Here is a 21,895-nt window from a genome sequence, read left to right as displayed (position 1 = left end):
AGCAATATGCGGCCCGGTAGTGGTTTGCTGAAAAATGGCTTCTGGGCACACCGGTGAAATGGCCATACCACTGGATACTGTATATATCAGGTTTTCAATATTTAATTTTCATTTCTCCATCATTTGCATATTATTAACATGCCTTTCCATCATGTGATCTATTTACAAAGATATGTATACAGTGGGGAAAATAAGTATTTAATACACTGCCGATTTTGCATGTTTTCCAACCTGCAAAGAATGGAGAGATCTGTAATTTTTATTGTATTTACATTTGACCTGTGAGATACAGAATCTAAAAATAAGAACAAGAAAATCACATTGTAGGATTTTTAAATTATCAAATTGCACTTTATTATATGAAATATGTGTTTGATCACCTACCAACAAGCAAGAATTCTGGCTCTCACAGACCTGTTAGCTTTTCTTAAAGAAGCCGTCCTACTCTGCACTGCATCTTGAGCCCCCATTCTGAAATGTGCTGCTCCCTCATCCTATCATGTGTTGCTCCCATCCATATGCCCCGTATGCTGCTCCATAAAGGTTGATGGCCCCATAAGTTGCTCCATAGTATAATATGACCCATATGCTGCTCCATAAAGGTTGATGGCCCCCATAAGATGCTCCACAGCATAATATGCCCCGTACGCTTCTCTATAAAGGTTGATGGCCCCCATAAGATGCTCCACAGCATAATATGCCCCGTACACTTCTCTATAAAGGTTGATGGCCCCCATAAGATGCTCCACAGCATAATATGCCCCGTACGCTTCTCTATAAAGGTTGATGGCCCCCATAAGATGCTCCACAGCATAATATGCCCCGTACGCTTCTCTATAAAGGTTGATGGCCCCCATAAGATGCTCCATAGTATAATATGCCCCGTACGCTTCTCTATAAAGGTTGATGGCCCCCATAAGATGCTCCATAGTATAATATGCCCCGTACGCTTCTCTATAAAGGTTGATGGCCCCCATAAGATGCTCCATAGTATAATATGCCCCGTATGCTGCTGCGATGAAAAAAAAAAAATTACATACTTACCTCTCATCGCTGGGAGCCGAGTGCCGGGGGCCTGAGCAGGCGGGGACACCGGTGCGCTATGGGGGTCAGGTGCCGGAGTCGCCGCTGGCTCAGGCCCCAGGCACTTGCTGTATTCACCTGTCCATGGTCCACCACTGCACGCCGCTCCATCCTCCAGGTCCTCTGGCTGTGACTGTTCATATCACTAGTCATATCACTCATCTTAAATAGAGCAGAATAATGCTACCTCTGACAGTGACACCATAAGTTTGAGTCAGCGTTCTGCAAAGAACGGTCTGCCTGATTACTAATGACTAAGATAAATAATTTTTGGACCATTTTTTATTATTTTACAAAACATGAAAAGTCTGTCAGTGCACAGTATTATTTTACAGGCTTTTGGTTACTATCGGGTTACTGTACATTTCTTTGTTGAGGAAATTTTGACATTACTAAGGCTATGGGCTATGTTTTTTTCTAAGATATTGAGAAAGGTTTGATACACATCTTTGCAGGATTTGCAGGTTTACCATTCATAGCAAATTGATTAATTGTGATTTTTTTTTAAATTGTTGTGCCTGGTGAATTTAAAATTTCAAAAGGTTTGAAGGTTTGACCACATCTATTGTCTGTGTACATTTATATATATATATTATAATAATGCTACTCACTTGGGAGCCATCTGAGCTATCACAGGAACTGTTTCTACTGAAAAGTCCAGCTGGTTTATTAGGCCATGTCCACACGTTCCGGAAAGTGTGCAGAATCTTTCCTGAGAAAATCCTGACTACTTTTACGGGAAAACCACATGCGTATTTTTCGCGGTTTTTGCGTGGAATTTTCGCGGTTTTTTTCTGGAGCTTCCCAATGCAATAAATAGTGGGAAATCCACAAAAAATCAGCAAAATTAATGAACATGCTGCGTTTTTTTCCGCGATGCGTTTTTATAGCGGAAAAAAACTCAACATGTCCACAAAAATTGTGGAATACATTAAAAATGATAGGATGATTAATGTATGCATTTTTTAAGCGTTTTTGCTGCGGAAAACCACTGAAAAAATGCGCAAAAGCCGTGAAAAATCTGGAACGTGTGCACATATTACAGTCCTCTTAAACCATATCACAGGAAGCTCAAATATAGCCGTTGACTGGCTACAACATAAAGCAAAAGTCCAAATGATGATGCTCATTAGCCCATCTGACGTCTGACTTTGAGTCCAGCTTCTTAGTCCTCTAGCAAAGACACTCAATTCATGAGATTATTATTATTATTATTCATTTTTATAGCACCATTTATTCCATGGCGCTTTACATGTGAATGGGGCAAATATCTGAACACCTCCAGCCTGCGTGAGACAAATAGGTCTCATTTTACAATGTGACCCACAGCCAGGGGTGAAGGTATTGGTGAGCACTGTTTAGCTACTCATAATCAACCTGTCATGGTCGATTAACCCCTTTTGGTCCTATGTGCACTAAAGCATTACTCCATGTTTATCTCCTAACCACTAGGTGTCCGACAGCCACCTTACGATATATATATAAACTAGTTATTGAACCCGTTTTATGCCCAGATGGCGAGAATTTATATTGGTATATGGTCTCCTTACTGTCATATGCTGCTCCCATCCTGCGCCCCTTTCCTGTCATGCTCAGCCCCCATCCTGCGCACTCGTCCTGTTTTGTGCGCCTCGACCTTGTCATGTGCTACTCTCTTCCTGAGCCCTCATCCTGTCATGTGCTCCCATCCTGCACCCCAATCCTATCATGTGGTGCTCCCATCCTGCACCCCCATGCTGTCAAGTGCTGCTCTCATCCTGCATCCCATTCTGTCATGTGGTGTCCCCATCCTGCACCCCAATGATGTCATGTGCTGCTCCTATCCTGCGTCCCCATTCTGTAATATGCTGCTTCCATCCTACGCCCCCATTCTGTAATGTGCTGCACCCATCCTGCGCCCCCATTCTGAAATGTGCTGCACTCATCCTGCACCCCCATTCTGTAATGTGCTGCTCCCATCCTGCGCCCCATTTCGTACTGTGCTGCTCCCATCCTGCACCCTATCCTGTCAGGTGCTGCTCCCATCCTGCGCCCCCATCCTGTCATGTGCTGTTCCCATCCTGCGCCCCCATTCTGTAATATGCTGCTCCCATCCTGCGCCCCATTCTGTAATATCCTGCTCCCATCCTGCGCCCCCATCCTGTCATGTGCTTTTCCCATCCTGCGCCCCCATTCTGTAATGTGCTGCTCCCATCCTGCACCCCCATTCTGTAATGTGCTGCTCCTATCCCGAGCCCCCAATCTGTAATGTGCTGCTCCCATTCTGCATCCTCATTCTGTAATGTGCTGCACCCATCCTTCGCCCCCATTCTGTAATGTCTTGCACCCATCCTGCACCCCCATTCTGTAATGTGCTGCACCCATTCTGCGCCCCCATCCTGTCATGTGCTCCTGCCGTCCTGCTCCCCCATTCTGTATTATGCTGCTCCCATCCTGCGCCCCATTCTGTAATGTGCTGCACCCATCCCGCGCCCCCATTCTGTGATGTGCTGCTCCCATCCTGTGCCCTATCCTGTAATGTGCTGCTTCCATCCTGCGCCCCCATTCTGTAATGTGCTGCTCCCATCCTGGCCCCCATCCTGTCATGTGCTTCTCCCATCCTGCGCTCCCATTCTGTAATATGCTGCTCCCATCCTGCGCCCCCATTGTCTAAAGTGCTGCACCCATCCTGCGCCCCCGTTCTGTAATGTGCTGCTCCCACCCTGTGCCCCCAATCAATAATGTGCTGCACCCATTCTGCGCCCAATCCTGTCATGTAGTGCTCCCATCCTGCGCCCCCATTCTGTAATATGCTGCTTCCATCCTGTGCCCCCATTCTGTAATGTGCTGCACCCATTCTGTGCCCCCATCCTGTCATGTGGTGCTGCCATCCTGCACCCCCATTCTGTAATATGCTGCTCCCATCCTGTGCCCCCATTCTGTAATGTGCTGCACCCATCCTGCTCCCCCATTCTGTAATGTGCTGCACCCATCCGCGCCCCCATTCCATAATGTGCTGCCGCCATCCTGGGCCCTATTCTGTAATGTGCTGCTCCCATCCCGCGCTCCTATCCTGTCATGTGCTGCTCCCATCCTGCGCCCCCATCCTGTCATGTGCTGCTCTCATCCTGCTCCCCCATCCTGTCATGTGCTGCTCCCATCCTCCGCCCCATTCTGTAATGTGCTGATCCCATCCTGTGCCCCCATTCTGTAATGTGCTGCTCCCATCCTGCGCCCTCATACTGTAATGTGCTGCATCCATCCTGTGTCCCATTCTGTAATGTGCTGCACCCATTCTGCGCCCCTATCCTGTCATGTGCTGCTCCCATCCTGCGCCCTCATACTGTAATGTGCTGCATCAATCCTGTGTCCCATTCTGTAATGTGCTGCACCCATTCTGCGCCCCTATCCTGTCATGTGCTGCTCCCATCCTGCGCCCTCATACTGTAATGTGCTGCATCCATCCTGTGTCCCATTCTGTAATGTGCTGCACCCATTCTGCGCCCCCATTCTGTAATGTGCTGCACCCATCTTGCGCCCCATTCTGTAATATGCTGCTCCCATCCTGCACCCCCATTCTGTAATGTGCTGCTCCCATCCTGCGCCCTCATACTGTAATGTGCTGCATCCATCCTGTGTCCCATTCTGTAATGTGCTGCACCCATTCTGTGCCCCTATCCTGTCATGTGCTGCTCCCATCCTGCACCCCATTCTGTAATATGCTGCTCTCATCCTGCGTCTCCATTCTGTAATGTGCTGCTCCATCCTGCGTCTCCATTCTGTAATGTGCTGCTCCCATCCTGCGCCCCCATTCTGTAATGTGCTGCACCCATCCTGCGCCCCCATTTTATAATGTGCTGCTCCCATCTTGCGCCCCCATTCTGAAATGTGCTGCTCCCTCATCCTATCATGTGTTGCTCCCATCCATATGCCCCGTACGCTGCTCCATACAAGTTGATGGTCCCCATAGGATGCTCCATAGTATAATATGCCCCGTATGCTGCTCCATAAAGGTTGATGGTCCCCATAAGATGCTCCATAGTGTAATATGGCCCGTATGCTGCTGCGATTCAAAAAAAAAATTACATACTTACCTCTCGTCGCTGTGTGCCAAATGTCAGGGGCCTGAGCAGGCGGGGACACCGGCGCACTATGGGGGTCAGGTGCCAGAGTCGCCACTGGCTCAGGCCCCCGGCACTTGCTGTATTCACCTGTCCCTGTTCCACCGCTGCACGCCGCTCCGTCTTCAAGGTCCTCTGGCTGTGACTGTTCAGTCAGAGGGCGCGCACTAACCACATCATCGCACCCTCTGACCTGTACGTCCCAGGCAGAGGACGCGGAAGACAGAGCGGTGCTCAGCGGTGGAACGGGGACAGGTGAATATCGCATACTCACCCTCCTGGCACATCCTTGCTTCTCCGTCGGAGATCGCGGTGTGCGTTCAGTGTTTACGCATACTGCGATCTCCTGGGCTGCGTCACTCTGTGGGGTCCAGACTGCGCTGGTGTTTGCGTTTGCGCAGTCTATAAAGGGGACGGACAGAGTGAGGCTCCAGCATTATATTATAGATACTTTGCCGATATAGTTGCTTTTTGGATGATCAAATGTCTAATAGTGTGTTGCTGTTTTCTTGGAAGGAGACACAGATTTTACATCATGCCCTTTCAGAAAATGAGGATAATTATTAGGCGACTTCATTTACTATATCAGGAACACGATTATTATACCAAATCTGTGACTTGCTTAGACTAACTCTTTAAATAAACCTGAGTTATCATTCAGAATTGCACTTAAACTTCTTCAGGTTTCAGAACTGCAGTCTTACTGGCTCATTGTCTGCACGGAGCAAGCGCTGGTATGTGAAATGTCATTTATACAATAACTGTGTGTCCCAATATATTGAGAGGGATTAGTTAAGCCATTGTGACTTTTGCCAATGGTGGCCAACAGATTTGTGACTGTAATACAAACACAGCATAAGATTTGTACTTTCTTACCTTTTCTCTTGGCTCAACATATCTTGATATGAGTGGCATGAGCATTGGCACTAAAATTTAACTTGATGTTTTTGATACCTTGCTGGGAAATTATTATGCTATACAGTGGGGCAAAAAAGTATTTAGTCAGTCAGCAATCGTGCAAGTTCCACCACTTAAAAAGATGAGAGGCGTCTGTAATTTACATCATAGGTAGACCTCAACTATGGGAGACAAACTGAGAAAAAAAAATCCAGAAAATCACATTGTCTGTTTTTTTAACATTTTATTTGCATATTATGGTGGAAAATAAGTATTTGGTCAGAAACAAACAATCAAGATTTCTGGCTCTCACAGACCTGTAACTTCTTCTTTAAGAGTCTCCTCTTTCCTCCACTCATTACCTGTAGTAATGGCACCTGTTTAAACTTGTTATCAGTATAAAAAGACACCTGTGCACACCCTCAAACAGTCTGACTCCAAACTCCACTATGGTGAAGACCAAAGAGCTGTCAAAGGACACCAGAAACAAAATTGTAGCCCTGCACCAGGCTGGGAAGACTGAATCTGCAATAGCCAACCAGCTTGGAGTGAAGAAATCAACAGTGGGAGCAATAATTAGAAAATGGAAGACATACAAGACCACTGATAATCTCCCTCGATCTGGGGCTCCACGCAAAATCCCACCCCGTGGGGTCAGAATGATCACAAGAACGGTGAGCAAAAATCCCAGAACCACGCGGGGGGACCTAGTGAATGAACTGCAGAGAGCTGGGACCAATGTATCAAGGCCTACCATAAGTAACACACTACGCCACCATGGACTCAGATCCTGCAGTGCCAGACGTGTCCCACTGCTTAAGCAAGTACATGTCCGGGCCCGTCTGAAGTTTGCTAGAGAGCATTTGGATGATCCAGAGGAGTTTTGGGAGAAAGTCCTATGGTCTGAGGAAACCAAACTGGAACTCTTTGGTAGAAACACAACTTGTCGTGTTTGGAGGAAAAAGAATACTGAGTTGCATCCATCAAACACCATACCTACTGTAAAGCATGGTGGTGGAAACATCATGCTTTGGGGCTGTTTCTCTGCAAAGGGGCCAGGACGACTGATCCGGGTACATGAAAGAATGAATCGGGCCATGTATCGTGAGATTTTGAGTGCAAACCTCCTTCCATCAGCAAGGGCATTGAAGATGAAACGTGGCTGGGTCTTTCAACATGACAATGATCCAAAGCACACCGCCAGGGCAACGAAGGAGTGGCTTCGTAAGAAGCATTTCAAGGTCCTGGAGTGGCCTAGCCAGTCTCCAGATGTCAACCCTATAGAAAACCTTTGGAGGGAGTTGAAAGTCCGTGTTGCCAAGCGAAAAGCCAAAAACATCACTGCTCTAGAGGAGATCTGCATGGAGGAATGGGCCAACATACCAACAACAGTGTGTGGCAACCTTGTGAAGACTTACAGAAAACGTTTGACCTCTGTCATTGCCAACAAAGGATATATTACAAAGTATTGAGATGAAATTTTGTTTCTGACCAAATAATTATTTTCCACCATAATATGCAAATAAAATGTTAAAAAAACAGACAATGTGATTTTCTGGATTTTTTTTTCTCAGTTTGTCTCCCATAGTTGAGGTCTACCTATGATGTAAATTACAGACGCCTCTCATCTTTTTAAGTGGTGGAACTTGCACTATTGCTGACTGACTAAATACTTTTTTGCCCCACTGTATGTGTCTATAAGTAATCAATCAGGATTTGTGAGGTGAACAGCAGCTTGTCGTGAGTTTTGCTAACAAATCATAATAATGTAATGAATTTGTGTAGTCTTTAAAGGGAATCTATCACCTGAATTTCCTCCCTTATTCGAAGAGCAGCATGATATAGACCCAGACCCTGATTCCAACGATGTGTCACTTACTGGTCTGTTTAGTGTAGATTTTATAAAATCACTGTTTTACCAGCAGGAGATTATCACTAGATCATTTTTGGTCTGTCGCCAGGTATTCCAACCCCGCACTTACTACTGATTGGTAGTACACAGAAAGCTGCCAATCAGTGATGTGGGCGGGGTTATACAGAGCTCAGCATTCAGAGAACTGCTGGATCTGAAAAACCAAAGCAGTCACTAATGCTGATGTACCACTAAGTTGAACCCCAGTAATGTGGGTCTTTTTTCTACTTCTACAGAGAAGTTGTTGAGTTTGTGGGAGAAAAGTGCAGGTGCTTTACTTAAATCACCACTCCAATGCTTATTTTAATCCTTCCCACCCACTTTCCCCACTATGCTGGTATCACTTATGTCTGTTCCCTGCCTGTAGTATAATACTTACTAGCTGCCGTCTTTAGCTCTTACCGGTGCTGCTCCGGTCCCACTCCACCAGCTTGTGACCACAACTTCTGACAGACCAGAAGTCACAGCTAGCAGACAATAGCTCTCAATGTAAGTCAATAAGAGCCTCGTTCCAGCTTTTAGAGACTTCCATTGAGAAGTGATTTCCACAAGAAACCGGAAGCAATCCAGTTAGTCCAAACTAACAGAAGAGGATCGGGGCAGCACCAAGAACAGAAGAAGACGATGAGCGGTAAGTAAAATTATCCACATTAGTCAGCATACCTGTGTCTTCAGGTCCAGCTCCTTCTGGTTCTTCCCTATGCTGCGGGAGACCCTTTCTAGGCAGGTTTGCATTAATTGAGACACAGTCCATTTCAACTTCAACAAGAACATCTTTACTGGGTTCTGTACACAGCACATCCATCGTCTTCACAGCAATTACAACAGGCTTCATAAAACAACGTTCCTTTCCTTTCCCTGCACTTCTCTCATGGTCGCATAGGATGGGCCCAGGTTGGACCATCCCTGACAGTTCCTCAGCATCCTCTCTGCACAGCTCCGCACGGATATGCATATATGGATCCCTCAGTCTGTTTCACCCCAGACACAAGATCATTAGTTCCCGGAGTCAGAAGCCACGGGGAGAGTGACCTGCCATTCTGTACTGTTCCCCGCGCTTGCACCATGTCTTTTCTGTCCAAACTCACTGCATCTGCGGGTCCCTCCAGTCATTTTGCCCCGACTTTCAGGATATCTGCCCAAGCGATGAGTTGCCACATTCTGAAACCGCTCTTGGCCCCCAACTGTACTGGCCCACTGCTGTGGATGACTGGGCTTCACTACTTCAACGTTTCGTGACTGCTGTGGTGTCCTTGGCCTACAGCCCGTGTGGACGGTTCAGGCGTCCCTTGCCCTCTGGCTTATCCTAACACCTACACTGACTTAGCACACAGCAGCCCCTCCTACTATTAAGCATGCACTTGCTATACACTGGCTAGAAACTATGTGCAATAAAATGCCCCCCCAATCTAGTGGTCAATCCTATAAACTGCACTTCCCCTAATTTTATACATAGCAGCACATACATATTCATTACACATTAATCCCTTAAAGTAATACACAGAATAGTGTAGCAGTACCTATGTGACACACTTAATGGTAATACACATGATAGTGTAGCAGTACCAGTAAAATAAGGGATAAAAGATAAATCGATAACAGTTTCCATTCCCCTACAAGTATTCTACTGCAGCCAAGGAACTTACATTAGCGATACCACTCCGGGAAGAAATACAAACATACACAAGTGGTACATTAATATGGACCACAATTTGGTAGAGTATATTACCTATATAATCCCTTATCTAGGACATCTTAACCGGTAACTTTTTCAGGGTTAGCCTCCCCTTCTTCAGAACCCAGGACTTATCAAATATTAATGACCTAGCCTAAAGAAAGTATGAAAGTCGCAAAAGACACCTGCAATTCATAAAAGCCTAGTTTATAGATGCCTAGAATTAAGTCTCATACACATTAGAGCAAAGTCAGATTTCGGCTGAACCAGCCAACGGTTTTCTGTGTTTCAGGACCCAACCAGAAGGTAAAATAAGGATTGTATATGTTCTTCTCACTTCTACTGATCCTTTTATTTTCAGGGATGATAAGTGACTTACTTTCTTCTCTCCATTGAGAATTCACGCATGGTGATTCAAAACGAGCATGCATGTTTATGGGGGGGTTGAAGAATAACTTTTACAGGAACAAGCAATCGAGCAACAGACTTTAGGGACACAGCCACATACCACAGTCTAGTAGTACTAATCTTACTGCCACCAGACTAAACATATTGGCATATTATTTCTAGCAAATACAGGTCTCATCAATACCTGTCACGCCAGAGCTGCGTACTCATTAGTTAGTGTGAACATGGCATTTCTTGTTATTTGTAGCTATTGAGCGCAATGCCACCTCTCATCATAGAAGTTAAGGGATTTATTAGTCCTTATAAGTACACTATAAAATCCCATCATATTAAATACGGATTCCGACTTTTAAAAATATATTTATAAGGTGAGCCACTGATTATTTTAAGTCCTCCCTTTAAATACTAGAAAATGCTTCCCATCACCGGCTTAATTTGAGACGCATCTTTTGCTCATTAATTTTAAATTGACATCTGGAAAGAACTCGCTCTTTGAATTATTGATTATGTTTGAGCTAAACTTGTCATCAAGAGTGAGATGTCTACCCTGTATTTTATCTGTAGTGCCAAGTTTATCATACTTCATTGCACTACTAGGTCTCCATGACACTGCAAGAGTCATTATTTTGTGTCGTTAATGTTGACATGTTGGATTTTGTTTGCGTGAGCAGTTTCAGTGAAAAGAATTATAGTTTTCTAATTTTTTTTTGTATTTATACTAGACTCTGTTGGCATGAAACCTCACGGCGTCCGTTTTTAAAGAGGTTGTCCAAGTTATTATATTAAGGTTCCTGAATGGCAGTCAATGTGATCAGAGAACCATAATAGTAGTACATATAAGGTTTTTCCTTTTTTTTAACTATTATACCATATGGGTCGTCTTCTGCATCAAGGGCTCCACAACTCTTTTGCGTGACTGGATAAATGCTAGAGCCAACACTCAAGAGCAAAGGGTGAGAAGCTATGGAACTACAAAGACATAGAGCTCGGAGCACTATGGACTTATGGTCCCCAATCATATTAGACTAACGTCACCTAAACCTGCCCATATAGATGGATTTGGCCCACAAACAAATATATATGGGGGCCAACGAAAGATGAATGTCAGAGGATTTAGGGATTTGGCCAATTTTGTACTGCAGATACTTTTGTCCCCCCCTAAGATGGCCATCGCCATAGATATCTGGCAGTGCCTCTCTCATAGAGAAAGCGCACAACTGAGCAAGTGGCCCTGTGTGTGGAAGACTTGGGCAAGATAGATGCTTGTCAAATGATCAAGCAATGTTCTGCTGACAGCTATTTAAAGCGTATGTGGGGCTTTAGGGACTGTCATCATAGCACTTGTGGGAGCAGCACATCAGAATTAAACTTCATTTTTTGATTTATCAGTGGTGTAATTTGCAGCTATTGGGCCCCAATGTAAAATGTCCAACTGGGTTTCCAAAGATCACAGCTCTTTATTAGTATTGCTCATATTGCTTCTCATAAGGGCAACTGGGGCCCCCTTGTCTCTAGTGCCCAGTTGCGATTGGAACTCCTGCATCTAGTATAAATGATGCATGCTTGTCTTTCATGTTGCTGTTAAAGGGATCCTGTCACCAGGTTTGGCCGATACGAGTTACGGCCATCATCTTTCAGGGCTGATATACAGCATTCTATAATGCTGTAAATAAGCCCCCGATTTGACCTGTAAGAGAAGAAAAATAACTTTTAATATACTCACCTGCAGGGTGGTCCAGTCCAATGGGTGTCTGTGGTCTTGGTCCGGCGCCTCACATCTTTTTGTGATGCCATCCTCGTGCTTGCTTCACAGGCTAACCGTCATCACGCTCTTGTACAGGCGTACTTATCTTCCCTGTAGAGGGCAGAGCAAAGTACTGCAGTGCACAGGTTCCAGGAAAGGTCAGAGAGGCCTCAAGAAGGCAGAGAAGAACACCTGCGCAGGAGCATGATGCTGGGGAGCCTGTGAAGCAAGCAGGAGAATGGCATCGCAAGAAGATGGGCGGCACCGGTCCAAGACCAGTGATGCCCATCGGACTGGACCGCCCCACAGGTGAGTATAATAAAAGTTATTTTTCTTCTCTTACAGGTCGGATCAGGGGCTTATCTACAGCCTTATAGAATGCTGTAGATAAGCCCTGAAATACGGTGGCTGTAACTCGCATCGACCAAACCTGGTGACAGGTTCTCTTTAAAGTAATAGTGTAAAGGTTTGTTTACACACCTCGACACCTCCCCTATCAAGCGCTTAGGGATCAAAACAGCTGAAAAATCCCTTTAATATCTCAATATTTCTTCATTGAGGTTGTCTATTACTAGACTAAGCAAAGGAACTTACTTAGTCTAGGTTCACATTTGCTGTTGAGTCCAGAGCGTATTGTCCGCATCCACAAACGCATCCAAAAGCGCATGCAAATGCATGATGACGCAGCATTTTTTATCCACATCAGCTTACGCATGGCGGCAAAAAAATGCCGCATTTGCATGCGTTTTACATGCGTTCGCGCTTTTTATGCGCATGCATTTGATATTTCCAGGAGGGCGTGTCTTAATGGGTGTGTCTAAATCAGTGACTGGACATGCGCAGTCTGAAGTATGCAAGCGCATCGAACGCATGCGTACTCGAAGACATGAGTATGCATGCATTCCCATAGACAGTAATCTGTTTTTTAACTCACTCATCCACATGCACATGCCTGCGCATATTTGACGGAAATTTGACACCTCAAAAATTCCAATATCGTGCGTTGGCCGTGCCCTGCCGCACACCGCAAAAAGACGCATACGTAAGCAAACGCGGGCGAACTCATGCAAACGCATGTGCCTGCGTCTACAATGTTAAAGATAGGAAATCAAGACGCATGCGGATGTATGCATCAGAAATGCTGCGTACACAACCGCAAATGTGAAACCGGCCTTAGATACTGTTAATGCATTCAACTCACCACAGTATACAGTAACCTCCCAAGCTTCCTCTAGTGGTGGCAGCAAACTGCCAAAATGCAATATCTCCATGTCTATCCAGTGATATTGGAAAAAAAAAGCTGTAATGATTCAGTAGGAAAAAATATCTGCAAAAATTTTAAAAAGATATTAAATTCTAAATTTTTCCATGGCAAAAGTGTTAGAATAATCGACTGCACAGCGCACTCCGCTGACCTAAATTTTGCACATTTTCCATCTTCTGTCTTCGATTTATACCGTCTTTATGTTACAAAGTATTTATAAATCTGCCCCATTGTTTTCAATTTCTGTTTAAATGTTTACTTGTTTTTATGTGTAAAATAATTTTTATTTTGGTTTAATCCCAATTAACTCCCTTTTCTATACATTTTTGCATTATCTTCCTATTGTTATTGTATAATTAGAAAAAAAATAAAATGAAATTAAAAAATTCTGTATTTGAGATGTACTGTGATCTCCATTTTCCAAAGGAAATATTATATTTTTAAAAAACATTGAGTAATTTTTTTAAAGAACCAATTCAATGATGTTCCACATGATCATCATGTGCTTTATGGAGACATAACAGAGAAATATCAAAAAACGTCTATTAAAAGAACCTTTATTGTGGGTTTTATTTAGTCATTTCCCATGTGGATCCTAATAATCATCCACTCTATCAATCTTGCCTGTAAGAGCATGGTATCCTGACTGTCTTTCTGGTGACACACGCAAAGGACAAATAATTGTAAGCCACGATATTCTTTTGAGCCTCTGACATAGATAGCTAACACTCTGGCGACATCTAATATATGCAGCTGGTGATTCCTTGGATTACCTGGGGATTAGTTGGCCAAAATATGCCGCAATAATATCCTCATTAAAGTGACACACATGAATAACCTTTGCCTGTGAAGGATGAGCCGTTCGTCAAGTGACCTTGCCCAGGTAGAGATGACACGCGGTGGATCAAAGGCTTGCAGAAGGAAGCCTCTCCATTCTCGCAGCTCACAACTGTGAAAAGAAATTTTCAACTACAGCCGCACAATCTCCCTGGTATTAAAAGATGGTTATTATACATTGAAAATCCTGTGGCAGAGACAACAGGCAGTGGTGATGAATGTTATGTAGACCACCCCTTGGTTTCTGCGGTTTTGTCTGCTGTGAAGCTATTCTTAGAACTTGATAGGTCAAGGGCTTTCCATTATGTGACGCTTCTTCAAAGCATTTGACTGTGAATGAAAAGTAATATTTTCATAAACTTCAAGCTTGAGCTGTCAGAAAGAAGGATAGACGTTTGGCTTCACATTGCCCTTTTCACATATCGCAATGATCCCACAAAAAGAGACATCCACCATGGTCCACCATAAAAACAGCAGCAGCCACCACAATAACCACATCATAAAATAGATAATAATAATAATAATAATAATAAAAGCTGTAACAGCCACAGACATACCATTGGGCTGCACAGTGGCAGATTCAGACAGAAGAAGGCCCCTGTGAACGGACAATATATGGGCCCTTTACAGCTCAATAGCTCATTATAATGCACAATTACACCTGCTTTGAACGTGGAAGTGGCCCCCTTACCTATTGGGCCACTGCGGTAATGCACAAGTTGCACCAATGGTATGTCCGTCCCTGGGGCTGCACAGAGGCTCAAAAGGTAAGGGGGCCCATGTCTACCTCCAAAGCAGGTGGAATTGTGCATTGTGATGAGCTATTGGACTGGGGCCCATATATTGTCTTTGCAAAGAAGCCCCCTTCTGGCCACACTATCTTCATAACAGTAGCATGAACAGTGTGGTCTTAGGCAAGGCAGCAGTAGTAACTCAACAACAATGGCTGCCTCAGACCCCTCTAACAACAGTATCCAAAATACTAACATAGGAATTGCAGAGTCACTCGAAAACACAGTCAGCCACATGTGGCTTAGGAACCTGACACTCCTGTCTATCAAACATGGCCATTCAACCAGCATATTTTTGTGGGAGGAGGGGAGGATATTGAGTAGTGGTGCCACAACTTATCTCATAGTTTTCTAGAGGCCTCACTCACTCCACCGTATACATAAGATGAGCGCTGTCCAGTGTTTTATTGGCTAGCTCTAGGACCAATGTAACAAAATTGAGTCAGTACTGATGCCAGATTTTTTTTACTTACAGAGTCTGTGAGTGAAAAAAATTGCAGCTTACTGCGATTTTAGTTAGAAATTGGATGCCACTCACCCATTCAAGTTTATGGGTGCTTGGAAAACATTGGACTGCATTTGGTTGACCTTCGGAGAGCGGAGTCATAAAATGGAGAAATTTTGTTCTCCTTCTTCGCCCCTTAGTGAGCTCAGATTCCCTCATCCAAGAGAATGGAATCACACTATGCTCACACTCGGATCAGAGTTTGATCAGAGTGTCATTAGCATAATCGACTTGATTTTTTCGGATGATAGAATCTATTGACGCGTGAATGAGTCTAGAAGATCATTTCTGAAGTCCAGTGCATCACTTGTGCCTCACTGGTTCTAAGCCCAATTCTCAACCAATTTTGTTTGCATTACCTCCAATTTGCCAACTTGACTTTTCTTTTTTTCTAGACGGCTTATAAAAAAAATCACAACCAATATTTTTTATGGACACATTGGAAAACCATAACCAATCATTATGATTATCAGTGATCCATGTCTACAACCCATAAATCTACTATTAAGTCATCAGCTTCATTCACTGTCTGTAAACTGGCAATTGCCGATACTTACAGTCAAAAAGGATCTATTTTTCAGCTTCAAAAATTTCACATGCCACAAATTTTTTTATGACTAGGACAAAAAAATGGCCTAATTTTATGGATCGTCCAGGTATTTCACGATGGTTGCCAATCCTGATTTTCACTGCGGAAGGCAATTTTCAACTGGTTACTGCCAATTAGTAACAAGTAGGGTAGAACCAAATAAACATATTCTCCATTTTTCTAAGAACCCTAAAGTGCTGCTTCTATGGTATTTACGCTTTTTTCAACAAGTATCAGAACAATAAATGGCATCCTTAGGTAAATTAATGAACAGGCTGGGCTCCAGAAACATCAACCTTTGCCACCCAGGATGGTTTTGGTAATAAAAACTTTAATGCCTTTGATCTTTAATTTCAGTGGTACACAACCCACACTGTTCTGCTGAGCTCATCAGACTGTAATTTCACACTCCACAGCTCACATACGTTATTACAGATCAGTATTATAAGCCATCACAGCCACAAAGGCTTATACTCACATTGTGACGGTGCTATATGTGCGTAGAAAATGTTAATAAATGTGCAAACAATTTTAAAGACTTGAACATGATATCGTTTTATAAACTAGTCTTTATTTTCATCTTCAGTTCTCCTTAAAGGAACCTTTAACAGTCTTCAGTCTCATTAATACGTCGTATGCTATTGCTATAGATGCATTTTATTAGCGTCCTTAAATTTTATCCTCCTCATGAGAAGGAATCATTGAAGCACTAATCAATCCACCTTTATGTTTCCCAATACTTATTTTTTTTTTTTTGCAAGGCAGACATAAAATTGTCTGTAAATGATCTTTTCTTCAGTTTGCAGCCGAAAGGAATTATTCTAGAATATTGTTGGCGCTTTCATTCTTATGAAGTATCGAGCAATTCTAGAAGTGATGAATTTTTATGGAAAAGGTTCTCAAGAGTCTGACGAGAGCCGCGTGGTAGTCAAGAAACATAGACTATGGGACAAGGGAAACTTTGATGACTTAGACCTTGGTTCCTAGTTGATGAACATTTCCAATAATAGTGTGGATAACCAAGAGAATAATAAAGTGAACCCTTGGCCAAAAATTCTAAAATTCCACACTTCCGTTATTGACTATATTGATCAGACTGAAGCTTTATCTTGTTTGGGACATTTTTAGAAGATGCAAGTAACTGTAAAATCTAATGTTTGGAAGAGGTAAAGGAGAAAAAGTATTTGGAAGGATCTTCATCAGTGCATTGATACTAGCAATGATGAATTGATGAACCTAAATGGGGCTTTTCACTTATTTTTGGAACGTACCGGACGTTCTGTTAAAGCATAACAAAATCATCCCTTACTTGATGGCTGACCCAGTATAATCTTTCTGCTACAACCCCATGGCTGCAGCAGTGATGTCATGATTACATCATGTAACTAATGCGACCAATCATTGTCAACAGTAGTTTTGTGCCATCTACATAGGCATCGCCTATAAAACCAGCATTTGGTTGCAGCAGTCTGTGATGCTAGTATTGATGACACCACTGCAGCGTTGTGAGCAACGGCCTAGGGTAGTGCATACAAAACCTACAAGAAACAAAATGAGCAAAAACCCTGCTGTAACTAGATAAGTAAGAAGTAAAAGTGCATTTATATAACACAGAGTTCTTAGTAATACTGTTTTTGATTCAAAATAGCAGCCATCCCACCGTCAACAAGGTGACCTTGATCGGGACGGTCCTATACTGTCTAATATTAAAAACCTTACCATGTGTCAGAGTTGACCTCAGTGTGTGAATAAGGGCAGACAAAAGGATCGGGACCCGATCTTTGGACACCAGTCTGGACAAGCCTTCAAATGTAATTTCCAGCTCAAGAGAGGTTTGCACAGAATGCAAAAATGCAAAGAAAAAACACAAAAATTGAGCTTGGATTAAGTTGGTATACATGCAGCATATAAACGCATGTTCACATTGGCCATAAAGCATACAAAACCTACAAGAAACAAAATGAGCAAAAAACCCTGCTGTAACTAACTATTAGACAGCATAGAACCGTCTCAATCAGGGTCAGCTTGCCGATGGTGGGATGGATTTTATGCTATTTTTGATTAAAAAAAACAATATTACTAAGGCTATATGCACACGTTCAGGATTTGTCGTGTTTTTCGGCCGTTTTCCACGGGAAAAATGCTTTAAAAATGCATACATAAGCATCCCATGTTTTTTAATGTATTCTGCAATTTTTGTGCACATGATGCGTTTTTTTCCGGGGAAAAAACGCATCGCGATAAAAAAAGCAGCATGTTCATTAATTTTGCAGATTTTTCGTGTTTTTCCCGCTATTTAATGCATTGGGAAAGCTCTGGAAAAAAGCACAGAAAAAACTTGCAAAAAACGTGTAAAAACACGCAAAAAACGCAAAAAAACGAATATTGATTTCTGGCAGAAATGTCCGGTTTTTGTCAGGAAATTTCTGCAAGAAATCCTGAACATGTGCACATACCCTAAGAACTAAGTGCATTACTTAAATGCACTTTTGCTTTTTACTTATTTAGTTACAGCAGGGTTTTTGTTCATTTTGTATCTTGTAGGTTTTGTATGCTTTATGGCCAATGTGAACACGTGTTTATGCGCTGCATGTGTACCAACTTACCGTATATACTCGAGTATAAGCCGAGATTTTCAGCCCATTTTTTTAGGCTGAAAGTGCCCTTCTCTGGGGGGTCGGCGGGGGAGCGGCAGCTGTGACATACTCACCTGCTCCTGGCAAGGTCCCTGCATCTCCGATGGTCTCCGGACGTGGCAGCTTTTCCAGCTTTGAGCGGTCACATGGTACCGCTCATAACAGTAATGAATATGGACGCGATATTCATTACTGTAATGAGCTCAAAGCTGGAAGGAGCAATTAGCACCCTGAGAGTCCATCAGAGAAGCTGCCAGGGACCGCGTCGGGAGCAGGTGAGTATAATGGGGAGGGGGAGCACGGAGATATTCACCTCTCTTCGTTCCACCGCCGGGCGCCGTCTTCCGCATCATCTGCCTGTGACGCTCAGGTCAGAGGGCGCAATGACGTGGATAGTGCACGCCCTCTACCTGAGTGTCAGTGCGGAGGATGGGGAAGACACATCGGCGCCTGGCGGTGAAACGGGGAAAGGTGACTATAACAAGTGCTGGGGGCCTGAGCGACGAGAGGTGGGTATGTCTTTTTTTTTTTTTTTTTTAAATCGCAGCAACAGCATATGGGGCAAATATCTCTATGGAGCATCTTATGGGGCCATAATCAGCATTTGTGGAGCAATATACGGGGAAAATGTGTCTATGGAGCATCTTATGGAGCCATAATCAGCATTTGTGCAGCATTATATGGGGCAAATGTCTGCATGGAGCATCTTATGGGGCCATAATCAGCATTTGTGCAGCATTATACGGGCAAATGTCTGTATGGAGCATCTTATGGGGCCATAATCAACATTTGTGCAGCATTGTATGGGGCAAATGTCTGTATGGAGCATCGTATGGGGTCATAATCAATATTTGTGCAGCATTATATTGAGCAAATATGTCTATGGAGCATCTTATGGGGTCATAATCAATATTTGTGCAGCATTATATGGGGCATATATTAATTTGGAGCATCTTATGGGGCCCATCATAAACTTTATGGAGCATTATATGGGGCATATTTTGTATGGAGCATCTTATGGAGCCCATCATGAACTTTATGGAGCATTATATTGGGCTGATTCAATATGGACATTCAAAAACACTTAACCTACTGATGTCTCAATTAATTTTACTTTTATTGGTATCTATTTTAATTTTTGAGATTTACCGGTAGCTGCTGCATTTTCCACCCTAGGCTTATACTCGAGTCTTTAAGTTTTCCCAGTTTTTCGTGGCAAAATTAAAGGTCTCGGCTTATTCTCAGGTCGGCTTATACTTGAGTATATACGGTAAATCAAGTTCAATTTTTTTTTTTACCTAGGGTAGTGGCAGAAAGACAGCACTTGAGATGTCAGGGTTGGGTAATGCCTACGTACCAAAAATGCTGCATGCAATCTTCATGAAAGTTGATAAATCTAGAGCCTTTTTCTATATAATAATATATGTTATAAGCAGTATTCTAAAGATTTTTTGCACTTAGTATCATAAGGTAGTAACAAAAACTACAATTTTGGATATTTATGAAAGTAGTCATCTTTGGACCTGAACAAAGTAGCAGCTTACATTTAGTAAAGAGCCTCCGTGAATTAAAATCTAGAAGTGAAATTTTTTTTGCAATGTTATTACTCCTCTTTTACTTCCACTAGTTGCAATAATTGTTACCCACTGTATGGGAAGAACAGGACAATTTGGATGAAATAGGATAGTTTAAATACTAGTGATCCACTTTACTGTACACCTAGATGCTAACCTACATTACTTTGGTAAAGCTTTTCATGTTAAAGCTCAGACTTTGGAGCCTTAGTGTGCACTTTTTCAAAATACTTTATAGAACATTTTTATCATGGACTACGATGTTACATATGAAGTAGTTTAGCAGACTGGTTGTAAAAACATTCATCTTGTCTACAATCCTGATCACTTTACACCTGACACAGCGCAGGAAATCTTTACAACATATTTTTTCTAAAATGCCAGAGCTGCCTGCACTATGGTTAGCATGAATCGGGTGACAGGTTCATTTTTGATCTCCCTGTTCTCTGCAACATACTGGAATTAATGGAGTGTGCAGCCTACAAATAAATGAGGGTAATATACAGCATGGAAAACAGTTTTTTGAAAATTCTAGTTTAGAAGCATGAGATTGCACTAAGGTGTGTATATTTCAAGGGGTTTTAAGTTTCTAGGTGGGTCACTAAAGAGTTTGCCTATCGGTAGACTACGCGACCACGTTCAAATTTGTCAGGGTCTTACCTCTTGATAGATTGTACCAATGAAGGGATTTGTATTACATTTCCTCTTATGTTTTCCTGGCACAGTGGTGCTCCTGTCAACTTTGTAAGGAGCTGCCTCCGGTGGCATCACCTTGGATAGACTGCACTGCTATTCCATGCACACAAGTGGCTGGAGCGCCACTGTGCGGAGGAAAGAATAAAACCAGTGTTATGTTCGGCCATTTTCAAGAACAGTAGTAGTACCAGCAGTAGTAACTCGAGTCGTCACTATTTAACCACCATTTATAGGTATAATATAAAATATTTCCTTATTTTCTTGACCATTTAATGATATTAATGAAATTATTATTTTTTTTAATAGAAAATGAAATTAAATTAGAATAGCGGAAATTAAGAAACACAGAACTCAACACCGTCTTCACTGATTCTTGAAAATTGAAATCTGGACCAAAAGAAGAAATATATCACCACCAGGACGTCTCAGGTAGTGCATGACAATAACCTAGCATCTAACACTATTCATCATTGCCATTGTGCCCATCTTTCGTCTAGTTTGGTGCCCTTGTATCATTGCACCCAATTCATCATTTGATTTGCGCCGTTTTTGAAGTCTATTTAATATGTGCTCGCCTGTTTGTTTTTTTCCGTGTTATGGGCGGAATCTAGCAATTCCAGATGTTTTATTTCTCATTTATAAGTTGTGACTTTTATTATTATTATAAGAAAAGACACGAAATTTGGTGCAGCTTCACTCCAATCCCCATTTGGTGTATTTTTCAGTACGACAAAATTTTGTGGCACATTTTGTAGCTTTTTTGCACCAATATGCGAAAACAGTTCAAGACAGGAAGAAAGCCCCTATTTCACTTTGCGCCAAATTCATGAATCCCATTTTGAATAATTTATCGCCAAAAGTGACAAATAATATCACAAGACAAAAAAGGAAAGGGACTTAAAAAATCCCAGAGAATGATGAATCGAAGCCTGTGACTGAATATTATGGTTTATTTTCAAAAGGGCAGATTTGTCTTTCCATTCAGCATTGTGATATCATGGTATAATTCAGTGCAGAATTATAATTTACTACATCTTAAAGAGGTATATCAGGTTAATTTAATAAAATTTACTTTTTGCCTTGAAAAAACAAAAGCAAATAAAATTCAAAATTATTTTTTTGCCAATTCCCAACAGCTTTCAAGATCTCTTTTTGCTGTCATCTAGTGGCTTAGCTATCAATAT

The 21,895-nt window shown here is 42.6% G+C and overlaps 1 protein-coding gene across 25 annotated transcripts in view; it reads left to right on the top strand.

Moving 5' to 3' along the window:
* MYT1L (myelin transcription factor 1 like) overlaps positions 1 to 21,895 on the top strand; it is a 770,605-nt gene that overhangs the window by 234,660 nt on the left and 514,050 nt on the right. For all 25 annotated transcript variants that reach the window (XM_069728021.1, XM_069728020.1, XM_069728031.1 and 22 more), the window contains exon 3: positions 21,018 to 21,140. The gene's annotated coding sequence lies outside the window, so the exon portion shown is untranslated. The remainder of the gene's footprint in view (positions 1 to 21,017; positions 21,141 to 21,895) is intronic.

Source organism: Ranitomeya imitator, chromosome 5 (genome assembly GCF_032444005.1).
Source record: "Ranitomeya imitator isolate aRanImi1 chromosome 5, aRanImi1.pri, whole genome shotgun sequence".
Classification (NCBI taxonomy): Eukaryota; Metazoa; Chordata; class Amphibia; order Anura; family Dendrobatidae; genus Ranitomeya; species Ranitomeya imitator.
This window is presented reverse-complemented; position numbering and strand designations above follow the sequence as displayed.